A 13,846-nucleotide genomic window follows, 5' to 3' on the forward strand; every position below is an offset into this window, starting at 1 on the left:
CTAAACAAAGACAGGAGGGTGGATATTTTTTCTCTTTGGGATTTAATTTCAATCACCATTTTCAGTGTCCACTGATCCTAGAGGGAGGGCACAGTTCTGGTGGTTGGGGCACCATCAAATCACTGAGGAATCTGCCCTGTACTTGGGTTCTGTTTTTAAGACAAGTTCATAAGCAATACTGAAGGATACTCATCTATGTGTTGGGAAAGTCACTGATGACCTGATACATTCTGTAGCAAAGCCATGACTCAAAGAGGAATAACACACACTGTAATTCAGGGGTGGGGAAACTGGTCTTCGAGGTCCTTGGATGCAGCCTTTTGACTGAGTCTAAGTTTTACAAAACTTTTATAAAGGGAATTTGTTCTATGAAGTTTGGATTCAGTCAAAGGGCTGAACTTGAGGGCCTTGAGGTCACAAGTTCCCCACACCTGCCTTGGTATGTATTTATGTCTATGTGTACATACACACTCAATTTCCTCATCCATAAATAGGTTTGGACTAGATGACCTCTAGTGACCTTTCCAACTCCAAGTCTACAAACTTGTGAGCTTCCTTCCACACGTTTCCAAAGAATTTCATAAGGTTCAGGTATGGGACAGGATCCACCCCACAAAAAGCAATTTAAAATAAGTTATAATTTGAAATTAACTACAGGTTCAGAGACATCTTAAAAACCTCAACAGCTTTCCCAATTCTATAATTCAATAAACATTTAGTAAGTACCTACAACCACATGTAAGACACTGTTAGATAACAGAGACACAAAGATTAATAAGTAAAACAGGGTCACTGCCCTCATGGAGTTTCCAGTCAAAAGAGGAATAACTGAGACAGAGGACACAGTACATATACTAGAATGATCAACACAAAGCAAGATTATGAAGAAAGGAAGATAACTTCTAATGGAAAGAAGCAGAGAGGGCTTTATGGAACAGCTGATCCTTAGGATGTGTAAAATTTAGACAGAGATGAGTAAGAGAATATTCCAGGTGTAGAGAAAGTGTGAGTAAAGATAAAGAAGTGGGAAAGCATGTGATATGTACAGGGATGAGTTCAAATCTGGCCTCAAGACACTTATTAGCTGGTGACCCTGGGCAATCAATTAATCCTGTTTGCCTCAGTTTTCTCATCTGCAAAATGAGCTGGAGAAGAAAACGGTGAACCACTCCAGTATCTCTCCCAAGAAAACCTCAAATGGGGTGACAAAGAATCAGACATGACTGAAACAAGTGAACACAGCAGAGTACTTGGATAGCAGCATGGAGAAGCCAAATTTTGGAGGGGCTTACATATTAAGCTAATGAATTTGAACTTTATTTTGGTTGGTAACAGGGGGAGCTCATAAAGGGTTTTTACAGAGAAGAGTTACTTGATCAGACCTTTGGACCAAGATGCTCTGACAAAGCTGTGAAAGATGGATGGGAGGAGGCAGAGAGCAGAGGTGAGGATACCTGTTTCAGAACCACTGCAATAGTCCAAGCATATGGTAACAAATCCCTGAAGGGATGACTCAAAGTCACCAAATTAGGCAACCTTGTTTGACAAGGATACAAATGAACAGTGGTCAAATTTATAGTGATACTGAAATACATCTTTAAAAAGGATATCTGGCAAAAGAGGCCTATCTGAACGGACATGATCATTTTGTGCAAAAGACTATAAAAGCCCTGTGTTCAGAAGTAAAAAGTGAACCAGAAGAAGAATTTTATTTACAACTCTATCACCAATTTACTGGATGACTTCAGAAAAGTCCATCAATCATTCTGTGGTTTGGTTAGCACAATGTTAAAAGTGGAGTATTTGATTCCAGAAAGTTTATAAATTACTTTTCATTCTCAGAAAGCAGCAGTCAATATAATGCTGTATATGGAAGAAATGACAATTATTTCAAATTAAGTTTTAATTTGAAAGGCTCCTGAGAGTATAACTAAGGGTGTCAATTTTATGAATTTTGGAGAAATATTGTCTTTCTACTACTGTGTACATGAAGAAAGGTCCTACTAAGATTAAATTCCACATAAAGCTAGTAAAATGATTACTAACAAATTAAAAATTAGATAACCAATTGTATACCAAATGTAAGTTCAAACTCATTAGCCTGACATTCAAGGCCCTCCAAAATCTAGGTCCTACTTTTTTTAGGTCCTAATTTTTCAAGCCTTACTTTTGAGAGAAAATTTGAGATTTAATGGCTGTACATGTGCAGGAAGTGTAAGCAAGTCACTTTATCCACTAAGCCTCAGTGATTTACAAAAGTAAATCACATCTAACTGAAGTCTTAGAGTCTAAAATATTACTTTCAAAATCTGAATATCACCACTTACAAGGTTTTAAGCGACAATTCTAGCATCACTTGCTAAGTGAGGATTTTCCTGATCCCTCTCAGAAGTTCCCCCCTCAAAATGATCTTGTGTTGATTTTGTATCTATTTGGTATCTACATATAAGAGTTATGTGTTATCTCCTCCTTGAGGGCAGGTACTGTTTAATTTTTGCCAACTGCCTAACACTTTTAGTATGCGCTTAATGATTTCTTGTTGACTAATAAACAGAAATTTGAGATTGCTCTAACTCCTTATGGGATGATAGGCAGCAACTGCCTGACAAGATAAAGTAAAACCTCATTAATTAATTAGATTTCATTAACTAAAAATTTGGAGAATGTCTGACATTAAGTTTATCTCTGCACTATCTAAAAAGAAAGTTTAGTAAGCAAATTAAAATGCTTAACAGTACTTCACTATAGAGTTAAAATTTGTTAACTACTTTGGATGCCATCCAAAGCATTTCAATTGAGGAAACAACAAAATGACTCAATTAGAAGGTAGTTTCAACTGAAAGATGGTCCCATGACCAGAGGGAATATTTGATTTACTTAAGAGAACCACTTTCATGTAGCTTCAAGCATTTTAAAAGCACTTATTCATATACAAATAATTCCTATGTAATTACAAATTTGATATAAGGTACATGAGATTGAATTTAAAATGATCATGTTAGACTACAATAAAATGAATGACACAGATAAAATTAAAACGTAACAGTGAGGATCTTTTCATTATCCTTTACTCATGCTACAGGACCAACCTATTACTTTTTCTGCTTATATCATTAAATTATGTTTGCTAATTATCCAGAACCCGGGCAAACATGCCACTGTGAAATTGATGCACAATACTGATTATATCTCCAGGCAATCAAATTTTGACATAATTTTCCATAAGCCTTCATGACTAACAGTGTCAAAGGCCTTGGTCAGATCTATAAACGTTGTGTACAGACCTCTGTTCTGCTCCTGGCATTTCTCCTGGAGTTGTTGGGCAGCAAACACCATACTGACATGAAAGGAGCCTAATGGCCCTCAAAACCTCTTCTTCAGTTGGAAGTTCAGCTAAGGAGGGATTGACCTGAACCTGAGGTAAACGGTCCATGGCCTCAGCATTGATTAATGATGAGAACACTGTGGAAGTATTCAGCCCATCTCTCTAGGATCATGTCCTTATCACTAATCAATGTGGCTCCATCAGCACTGAGTAGTTGTGATACACCAAAAGTTTTTGGTCCATAAATAGCTTTCAGAGAATCATAAAAGTGCTTTGGATTGTTACCATCAGCATAAAACTGAATCTCATCTGCCTTCTTACAGAGCCAGGAATCCTGCATCTCTCTAAGCTTTGCTTGTGCTTTGCTTTTGATGGAATTAAATGCTGCCTTCTTAGAGGTGGATGAATTATCCTGCTGGTAATCCTGTAGAGTTCACGTTTTTCAAAGCTCTTGTGCCTTCCCAGTCATCAGTGAAGTGAAACAGGGCTGTGTGCTTGCTCCCATGCTTTTTACCATGATGTTTTCAGCCATGTTGACAAACGCTTTCAGTGAGGATGAACATGGCATCAAGGTCAATTACCATACTGATGGTTAGTTCTTCAATCTGAAAAGGCTACAATCCAAGACCAAAGTGGAGGGAGTACTGGTGCATGATTTTCTGTTTGCAGATGATTGTGCACTCAGTGCAGTCTCTGAAGCTGAGATGCAACAAAGTATGGATCAATTCTCTACTGCCTGTGCTAATTTTGGCCTAATAATTAACACCAAAAAAAACACAGGTGCTCTATCAGCCACCACCACACCATCCACATGTGGAACCATTGGTTACAACAAATGGAGAAGTTTTGAATGCTGTAGATAAGTTCACTTACCTCGGTAGTGTACTTTCCAGGGATGTACACATTGACAATGAGTTTGATATACACACTGCCAGAGCTAGCTCAGTGTTTGGGAGGCTCCGAAGAAAGGTTTGGGAGAGAAGAGGTATTAGACTGACTACCAAACTGAAGGCCTACAGAACCATTGTGCTGACCTCATTGTTATATGCTTGTGAAACATGGACAGTCTACCAGCACCATGCCAGGAAACTGAATAGCTTCCATTTGACCTGTCTTAGGAAGATTCTGAGGATCACCTGGCATGATAAGGTACCAGACACTGAAGTCCTTGCTTGAGCTGAACTGCCAAGTATTCAAACTATGCTTCAGAGAGCACAATTCTGATGGGCTGACCACGCTGTTTGAATGCAAAATGTATGCTTGCCAAAAAGACTATTTTATGGAGAACTTGCATGGGGCAGGCAATAACATGGTGGCCAGAAGAAACAATACAAGAATACTCTCAAGGTCTCTCTCAAGAACTTTGGATTTGACTGTGCAACATGCGAGACACTGGCAAAAGATCACTCAGCATAGTGTGCCCACATAAGAAAAGGTGCTGTGCTCTTTGAGCAAAGCAGAATTGAGATAGCACGAAGTAAAGGCAGGATGCACAAATTTGGGATATCCACCCCAAATGTTCATATGGACTATCTCTGCCCAACCTGTGGTAGAGCATTCCGAGCTTGTATTGGTCTGATCAGTCACAGTCAGACACACTGAAATTTCACTTTACAATGGTGATGTCATTTTGGTCCTCTTTGAAGACGAAGGACAACAACCAACCAACCAACCATGTTTGCTAATATACTGTAGCCCAAAGACACCCAGATACCATTGCCCTTGTTTAGCTGCAATTCTAATAGTTCTGAAGTTTTGAATATTACATTATTTCCACATACTTCTAAGTCACACTAACCTGCAACTGTGGCAAACCTCCACCTTCTTCCATTGACCTTTGGACTCTGTCCCTGGACTCCAATAGGTGCATTTCCACTTGATTTTACCAGAAATCAGGATTACGATACCACTTCTTAGCTGTTTCCAAACATACCAGCAAACATCTATTCATCCTACCTCCTTTCAACTCGGTTTCCCCTTTATGAATTGTCTTTCCTTATTAGAATGTAAACTCCTTGAAGGCAAGAGCTATTTTGTACTTGTTTTTACATTCCTGGCACTTGATGTGTAGTAAATAATTAATAAATACATGTATTCATTCTTGACTGATATATAATATCACAGTTAAAGGCAGATTTTTACTGTTAAAAAGGCAGATTTTTACAGCAGGGGACAGCTTAGGATCGGTGAAGGAGGTGAATAATTTCTAAAAGTAGCCCAGTCAAGACGATCAATAGGTTTAGTAAAGTCATACAGCCAATAAACATTTATTAAGTACCTACCATCTGCCAGGTACTGTGCTAAACATTGAGGAAACAAAGGGCAAAAGACAGTTCCTGTTTTGCAGGAGCTCTGTTTAACATGGAAACAACATGCAAGTAACTATGTACAAACTATATGTAGGATAAATTGGAGATAATGAACAGAGAGAAGAGTAGTAAGATAAAAAATAAAATCAACAGCATTTTTATACGGCAATAACAAAATCCAGGAAAGAGTAGAAAGTGAAATCCCATTCAAAATAACCACCATGAAAAAAACAAGTGGGAGTCAATTTACCAAAGCACACATGATACTCATATTGTTATAACTACAAAATTCTCCTTAAAGGAAGAACTTAAACAACTGGGGAGATATTCAGCATTTATGACTGGAATATATCAATATGATAAAAATGACATATTACCTAAAATAATTTACAAATTTAATGCTATAACAAACTACCACAAGGATACTCTGCAAAGATAAATAACATAATACATAACAAAATTCATTTGGGAAGAAAACATTTAGAATATCAAAAGAAACAAAGCAAAAAGGAATTAATGAGGAAAAGCTCCAGATTTCCAATTATATTATCAAGCAGTAGTCATCAAAATTATATTGGTTAAGAAGTGGAAGAAAAGCAGATCAATGGAAAAGGTTAAACAAGAAATAATCAGAAATTAGTAAACTTAAATAATCCAGTGTTCAAGAAACCTGAAAATATGAACTACCTGGGAAAAAACCCATCTGACAAGAATTGCTGAAAGACAAAAGCATATGGGATGAATTCTTAACTAAAAAAAAGAGAAAAGCAACATGTCAATTTTGATTACATGAAATTGAAAAGCTTTTGCAAGAAAAAAAAATTAATGCAACTAGGTAAGAAGCAAAATGCTCCAGTAAGAAAAAAATCTTCGTAACATATATCTTTGTCAAGGGTCTGACAACCAAGACACAGAGGCAAATAAGAGAAATATATAAGATGAAAGTCATCCATTTCCTCAACAGAAAAGTAATCAGAGGATCAAAAGAATTGCAAACTATTAACAACTATATATAAAAAAAATACAAATCACTAATAAGAGAAATACAACAAAACTCTGAAGTTTAATTTACACCCAAAATTCAATAAAGATAATAAAAATTGGAAATAATAAAAATCTTGGAGAATGTATGAAAAGACAGCATGTTACTAACTGTTAGTGGAATCATGAATTGGTCTAACCATTTTGGAAAGCAATTTGGAATTAGGTTAAGGAAATAACTAAAATATCTACTTTCTTTGATCCAGAAATTTACCCACAGGGAATCCATGAAAAAAGAAGTACCCTACATATACCAAAATATTCATAGCAGCAAAGGACTAGAAGGAAGGTAGGCATCAATCAGGGAACGTTGAACAAGTTGTGTACACAAATTTAGCGGAATATTATTGTGCTACAAAAAATGATGAATAAGAATACAGACAAGTTTGTGATGATGCAGAGAAAACAGAACAAGGAAAATTATACATACAACAATGCAAAGGGAAATAACAACTGAATGAAACGCAATGCTATGAAATGATGACCATAGAAGAAGCATGAGAATGTATCTCCATCTCTTTAAAAATCAATTTTTATTGAAATTTTCTGTTTCTTACATCATAGCATCTCATGTAAAACTCCCCAGTTTTACTCCCCAGGGAGCCATCTCATAAAGTAAGTAGCATATTTTAGAGAAGGAAAAAAAACCACAACTGACATATACATTGAAAAAATATGAAAATATGCAATATATTGACACTTGTGGACCTCCCACCTTCATGTGAAATGGTGGGTAGAGCGTGTCTTCTCATATCTCTTCAATAGAGTTGATCTTTATAATTTTGCTACACATACTTTTGATTTTTTTAGTATGTCATTGTTCTCTCCATTTACACGATTGTAGTTACTGTGTATATTGTGTTCTTGGCTCTGCTTACTTCACTCTGCATCAGATCATGTAGATCTTTTCATACTTCTATGTATTCATGTCAACCATCATTTCTTACAGTAATAGATTACATTTATGTATCACAGTTTGTTTAGCCATTCCTCAATTGATGGACATCTACTTTGCTTACAATTCTTAGTTATCAAAAAAAGTAATGATATAAATATTTTGGAGTAAGGGGATTTTCTTAGCAATAATTTCCTTGGGCTATAAGCCCAGTAACAGTCTCTAGTTCAAAGGGTATGGACATTTTAATCACTTTATTTGCATAATTCCAAACTGTTCTCCAGAATGTCGGTACTGTTTCACAGATCCACCAATAACATATTCATGTAACTATCTCTTCTTTATGGATGGAAGATGATGGATGTGGAATGTAGATTTTGCATCAGTTTTGCTAGACTGTTGTCCACACAATCTCTGCCAAAGGCTGGAGAGCCTTTAATGCATCATGGTGACACACCAAGTCAAACACACTTTTTGACAATAGTAAGCACAGTAAATTCTTTTATTTTCTCTTTCATTCATTCATGCGACTAAATATGCTTTGGTATGGGTGTGAGGCCAAGCAAAGTAGGATCTTTTGCTGTTTTTATTTTAGTATAATCAAGAAATATAATGCCTCTATTTGAATGTGATTAAAGAAGATCTTCCCCACCCACTGATGGGCCTGCCCACCAAGGGAAGCTTGATTAAGGGAGTTGTTTGTAAGAGGGTCCCAAGTATCTTTTGTTTTTTCTATAGAGGCAATGGGTCAGAGGGTCATGCCCTCTGGTTCTGAAGTGTATAAATACTCTGAGGGTGAGGTTTTACTTTGGGGCTTAGTTTTTGGAAGAAGGTTTTCATGTCAGATCAGACTCTGGGAAGTCGCTAAGAAGCCCCCTTGTTTTGAAAACCCAGGTGGTGATGCTTCCCTCTCTGGTAAAGATGTATGTATGTATGTTAGTAGGCAACTTGGAAGCACTGTCTGTTGACTTTTTATTTCTCTGAAATTTTTATTTTCTCTGATACCTGTGTTTGATTAAAGTGATTATTAACCCTTCAAAAGTTGCTTTTCCTTTTAGAGAAGCAGATCAAAGAACCTGTGGTAGCAGGTCCCCCATAAATGTTGGGGTGCTTACTGATACAACAGGGTAACATCTGCAAAAGTCTGCTGCTGTTATATTTTCATTAAGCATACATTCAATATGTGTACAGAACTTACTCAATGGTTTTCTAGAAATGAGAAAGTAAAAATATGTGGCTATAACAGTTGTTGTTGTTCAGTTGTGTCTGACTTTGCATTTTTCATCTCGATCTCATTTTACAGATGAGGAACTGAGGCAAGCAGACTTAAGTGACTTGACAAGGTCATACAGCTATTACATCTCTGAGGCTTGATTTGAACTCATGAAGATAAGCCTTTCTGATTCTGAGCCCAGTGCTCTATCCACTGCGCTACCTCACTATTAGTAGTTACTGTCTCCTTATTTGACCCTTTTATTTAGCAATAAAAATAGCTGCGAACTTTTGCATATGTTGGAAAATTCTCTTTTTAGAAATATCTTGAAAATTGATCACTGGGAAGACTTAACGTGAAGCAAGATGAACCAGGAAAACAACATACACAATGACTAAAACAATGTAAATGGAAATGGTAATTACAAAACAACTGAAGTTGAACATTTTGTAATTAGAGTTATCAAGACTGATCTCAAAGGAGAGAGAACAAAATATACCTCTCACTTTTTTTTTGCAGGGATTGGTGGGAACTATGGGAACAAAACACATTTGGATGATATGTTGGTAAGTGTTACTGAGTTATTTTTCTCACTATTTTCTTTTTACAATGGATGACTCTGCCAATGTGAGGTGGGAAGGATATAGTTGGAAATGAGTAGGACATAAAAGAAAATATACCATCAAAATAAGGAAAATATATTACAATCTATAATAGGTCTATAATGGGTGCCTTCTCTTTTCCTCACTATCTTAATAATTTTCTACAGTATGACTTCTGATCTTCCCATTCAGTTTAAACAGCTTTCTAAAAAAATTCCTCTTAAGTACCAAATCTAACAGCTTTGCTCAATCCTTAACCTTCTTGACCACTTCTGCAGCCTCTGACACTGCTGACCACTCTTTTCTCCTTGATACTCTCTTGTCTAGATTTTCATGAAACTACTCTCTCCTGATTTTCCTCCCTTCTGTGTGACTGCACCTTTTCAGTTTCCTTTGCTGAGTCTTTATCCCCGTTGTGTCTGCTAATCACAGGTTTCCCAAAAGTTCTATCCTGGGTCTTCTTTTCTCCTTATGTGGACTGATCAAGTAAGGGTTTTTTGATAATAGAGGAGGCATGGGTACACCGGAAGGCAACATGCAAGCAGCCATTTCTCCCTTATCTCCCTTGATACCATTTCACTTGGTGATCTATCTCATCTACTCCCAGATATTCAAATATCTCTATACAAATGATTCTCAGATCTATTTAATCAATTCTCTCTCCTCACCTCTACTCTCACATCTGCAACTGCCTACTAGAAATCTCCAAATGGATGTCCCATGAATATTTTAAACTCAACACATCTAAAACTGAATTATCTTTCCCTTCTAACTTCCCTACCACTGTTGAGAATAACAATATCCTTTCAGTCACCCAGGCCTATAACCTAGGTGTCATGCTTGACTTCCTCACTCTCTCTCACCCCCATATCCAGTCAGTTGCCAACTTCTATCAATTCTTCCTTTGTAAATACCTCCTGAATAAACGTATTCTCCCTTTTGACACTGCCACTACCCTCATACATCACCTTACTCCTGGCCTATGGTAATAGCCTGTGGGTGGGTCTCCTTGCCTCCAGTCTCTTCCTACCCCAGTCCATTTTACCCTCATCTATTAAAGTGATCTTCCTAAAGCACAGGTCTCACTGGGTCACCCTATTCGATAAACTCCTGTGGCTCCCTAACAAAAGGGACAAATACAAGGTCCTCTATTTGGCATTCAAAGTTCATCATCACCTGATCCCTTACTAACTCTCTATCTTCTTATACATTACTCCTCTTCATGTACTCTAAATCCATCAACACTGGTCTCCCTGCTCTTTCTCAATCAAGTTACTCCACTTCCCTATACTGTCCACCAATCAGTAAGCATTTATGAAGCTCTGACTATATGCCAGGCATTATGAAAGGCAAAAGTCAGTCCCTGCCCTCAAGGACCCCCGGTCTAATGGGAAGATATCACACAAACAACTAAGGACAAACAAGCCATAAACAAAATAAATTTGAAATAATCAACAGAAGGAAGGCACTAGAATTAAGGAGGGTTGGGAAAGGCTTCCTGTAGATGGTAAGATTTTTAGCTAGAGTTTGAGGGAAGACAGGAAAACCAGGAGGTAGAGATGAGGAGGGAGAACATCCCTGGTATGGGGGACAACCAGTTAAATTCCCAGAGTTGGAAGATGGAGAATGCAATGGAGGGGATATGTAAAGTGTGAAGATTATGGGGGCAGGTTATGAAGGTCTCTCAGTGGTAAATAGATTTTATATTTGGTGGTGACAGGAAGCCACTGGAATGTATTGGAGTGTGTGTGTGTGTGTGTGCATGTGTGTGTGGGAGGGGGAGAGAGAGAGAGGAGAGAGAGAGAGAGAGAGAGAGAGAGAGAGAGAGAGAGAGAAAGAGAGAGAGAGAGAGAGAGAGAGAGAGAGAGAGACTCACATCTATGCTTTAGGAAGATCATCTAGTTGCATGAAGGACAGAATATGGTGGGGAGAAATCTGAGGCAGAAGACCAGGATGTTTCATGAGACTAGGAGTGAGGTGATAAGGATCAACACCAGATAGTGACAGTGCCAGAGGAGAGAAAGAAACATATTTGAGAAATTTCACACAGGTAAATACATATAAGCCTTAGCTTATAGACTGAATATGTTGGGGAGGGGGGAAGAAGAGAAATAAGAAGTGAAGGGTTGTCAGCCTGGGTGACTAGGAGAGTGGAGACACCTTCAACAATATAAAGGAAGTTAGGAAGAGAGGAGGGTTTAGGAGCAAAGATAATGAGCTCAGTTTTTGATATACTGAGTTTAAGATGTTTGTAAATTATGCAATTTGAGATGTCCAATAGGTAATTGGAGATGTGAGACTTGAGGTCAGGAGAGAGGTTAGGTCTGGATAAGTAGATTTAAGAATCATTAGCGTAAAAATTAAATGAATGCATAGGAGCTGATGAGATCATCAAGTGAAATCCAATAGAGGAAAAAGAGAAGAGGGCCCAGGAAAGAGTCCTGCGAGACATCCATCAGAAGAAGATCCAGAAAAAGAGACTGAGTAGAAGCGATCAGACAGGTAGGATAAGAATAAAGGCAAAACCATGTCAAGAAAACATAGAGCGAAGAGATATCAGAGAAGAGAGTGATAAATAACGTGGAAGATGACAGAAAACTCAAGAAAGATGAGGACTGAGAAAAGTCAATTAAGAGATTATTAGCAACTCTGAAGAGAACAGATTCAGACAGGCTCTGCCTTTAAGCCAGGAAAAGGAGGAGAGATACGGAATGGCAGTTAGCAGGGATGGACTGATCAAGTAAGGGCTTTCTGAGGATGGAGGAGACATGGGTAAATTGGTAGACAACATGGAAGCAGCCAACAGACAAAGATGGATTGAATATAAATGAGAATGGGGACAGATAAGAAAACTCAGTCTGAGGAAGGTTAAGTGACTTGCCTGGGGTCACAAAATTAATAAGCATCTGAGGTAGGATATGAATTTAAATCTTTTAGATTGCGGGTCCAATACTATAATCACTGCGCCATCAAGTGCCTAGCTATACCAGAAAAAAGCCTCCTACAAAATATGGTACTCAGGTTGCTGAGGCCTAAAGATCATTTTGTATTTTATCTGCTGCACAAGTCACCATGACCAATAAAACCATTATCTAGTGGCCATTATCCTATTTCATTGAGCTGGTTCTCTTACAGGAGCCATAGCATGGTGCTGGGCCAATCTGGTACTTGCAGCCTTTCCAGGCTGGTAGAATCTTCTAGAGCATATCTCTGCTGACATACCCTTTGAGAATTTCAGTCAACTCTGTACCCGGGGAGGCACTGGAATAGAATTTTTGTTCATACGTGGCCTTGACACTAATAGTCTAGGTGTTTTGTTTTTACTCTTCTTTCCCTTAATTCAGAAGTCTTCTAGTGGTGTATAAATGAGATAAAACTGTATATGTCCTACAAAAAGATTCACTTCAGGATTCCTTTAAACCCTAGGTCTAAAGGGTTCTCCTAGTGAAATTAATATTATATAAATTAATCATTTTCCTGGAGAACAGAGAAACATCTAAAGTTAAGAGGTGTAAGCAATCACAAAATAAATAGTATGATCAAGTTTCTGGAAGGAGTGTTCTAAAAAATAGGAATCTTGTGTGGGTGTGTGCGTGCGTGCATGTGTGTGTGTGTGTGTGTGGAAATAAAGAAAGCTGAGGGGAATCTGATTAAGGTTGAGTCCAATAGGAAAAGAGAAGTTTGTAAAGTGCTGTGTTTCCCATATGAGGTAATGTACTGGACACCAACTAGCACTACTAATGTTAGAACAGGGTTTTTCCCTGAAAGAGTCATAATTCCTCTCTCTGGCAAAACAGGAACTGATCATAACAGGGATATTATGTAATCGCAGGGAACAGAAAAGAGTGGGGAAATGAAGACAGGGTAGGCAAAAGTGACAGGATAAAGGTGGAGGCAGGGAATGGAAAAGTAGTCGTGGACCATTAAGGAGGGAGTCAAAAAAGGACAAATTCCATCTTGTTTTACTATCTCCATGGCCCACTCTTTCTTCTCCCCTCCCCCATTCACCTTTTTTTTTTTTAACCTTCTTGAGGTATGGATTTGGGACACTGAATCTAGATTTTAGTAACATAAATTAAGATTTCTGAAAAGTAACAGGATTAATGAAAGTTGTCCCTCTATCCAAGACAAGATGCAAGGAATAAAAAAATTGATAAAAATAGGAGGAAAGAACACTCTCTTTTAATGATAAGAGAGTCAAAGGGTAACTCATAATGTAAATTTTATTAAGGGGCAGGTTTGTTAGAGACAGGACAGGTAAACCAAGTAGTACAGGCTTAACAGGAAACTTCAGAATGTAAAATATTAGGCTGTTTTCTAGTATGGACATTTGAACTTGGATTCCATTAAATGCAATCTATTCTTTGAAGTTAATTCTACACTCTAGGTTGCCTAACTCAGACTTACTTCTAGTCTTCCCTATTAGACTGTCAGCTCCTTGAGGGCAGGGGCTGTTTTGTG

The 13,846-nt window shown here is 37.8% G+C and overlaps 1 protein-coding gene and 1 long non-coding RNA gene across 3 annotated transcripts in view; one reads left to right on the top strand and one right to left on the bottom strand.

Annotated features, from left to right (window-relative positions):
• Nucleotides 1-13,846, top strand: part of LOC140520703 (uncharacterized) — a 122,850-nt gene that overhangs the window by 64,251 nt on the left and 44,753 nt on the right. For both annotated transcript variants that reach the window (XR_011972612.1, XR_011972610.1), the window contains exon 3: nt 9,303-9,349. This is a non-coding gene — a long non-coding RNA (uncharacterized lncRNA). The remainder of the gene's footprint in view (nt 1-9,302; nt 9,350-13,846) is intronic.
• Nucleotides 1-13,846, bottom strand: part of PINX1 (PIN2 (TERF1) interacting telomerase inhibitor 1) — a 119,596-nt gene that overhangs the window by 32,729 nt on the left and 73,021 nt on the right. The gene's annotated exons all lie outside the window — the stretch shown is intronic.

The sequence above is a fragment of the Notamacropus eugenii genome, chromosome 1, assembly GCF_028372415.1.
Source record: "Notamacropus eugenii isolate mMacEug1 chromosome 1, mMacEug1.pri_v2, whole genome shotgun sequence".
Taxonomy (NCBI): domain Eukaryota; kingdom Metazoa; phylum Chordata; class Mammalia; order Diprotodontia; family Macropodidae; genus Notamacropus; species Notamacropus eugenii.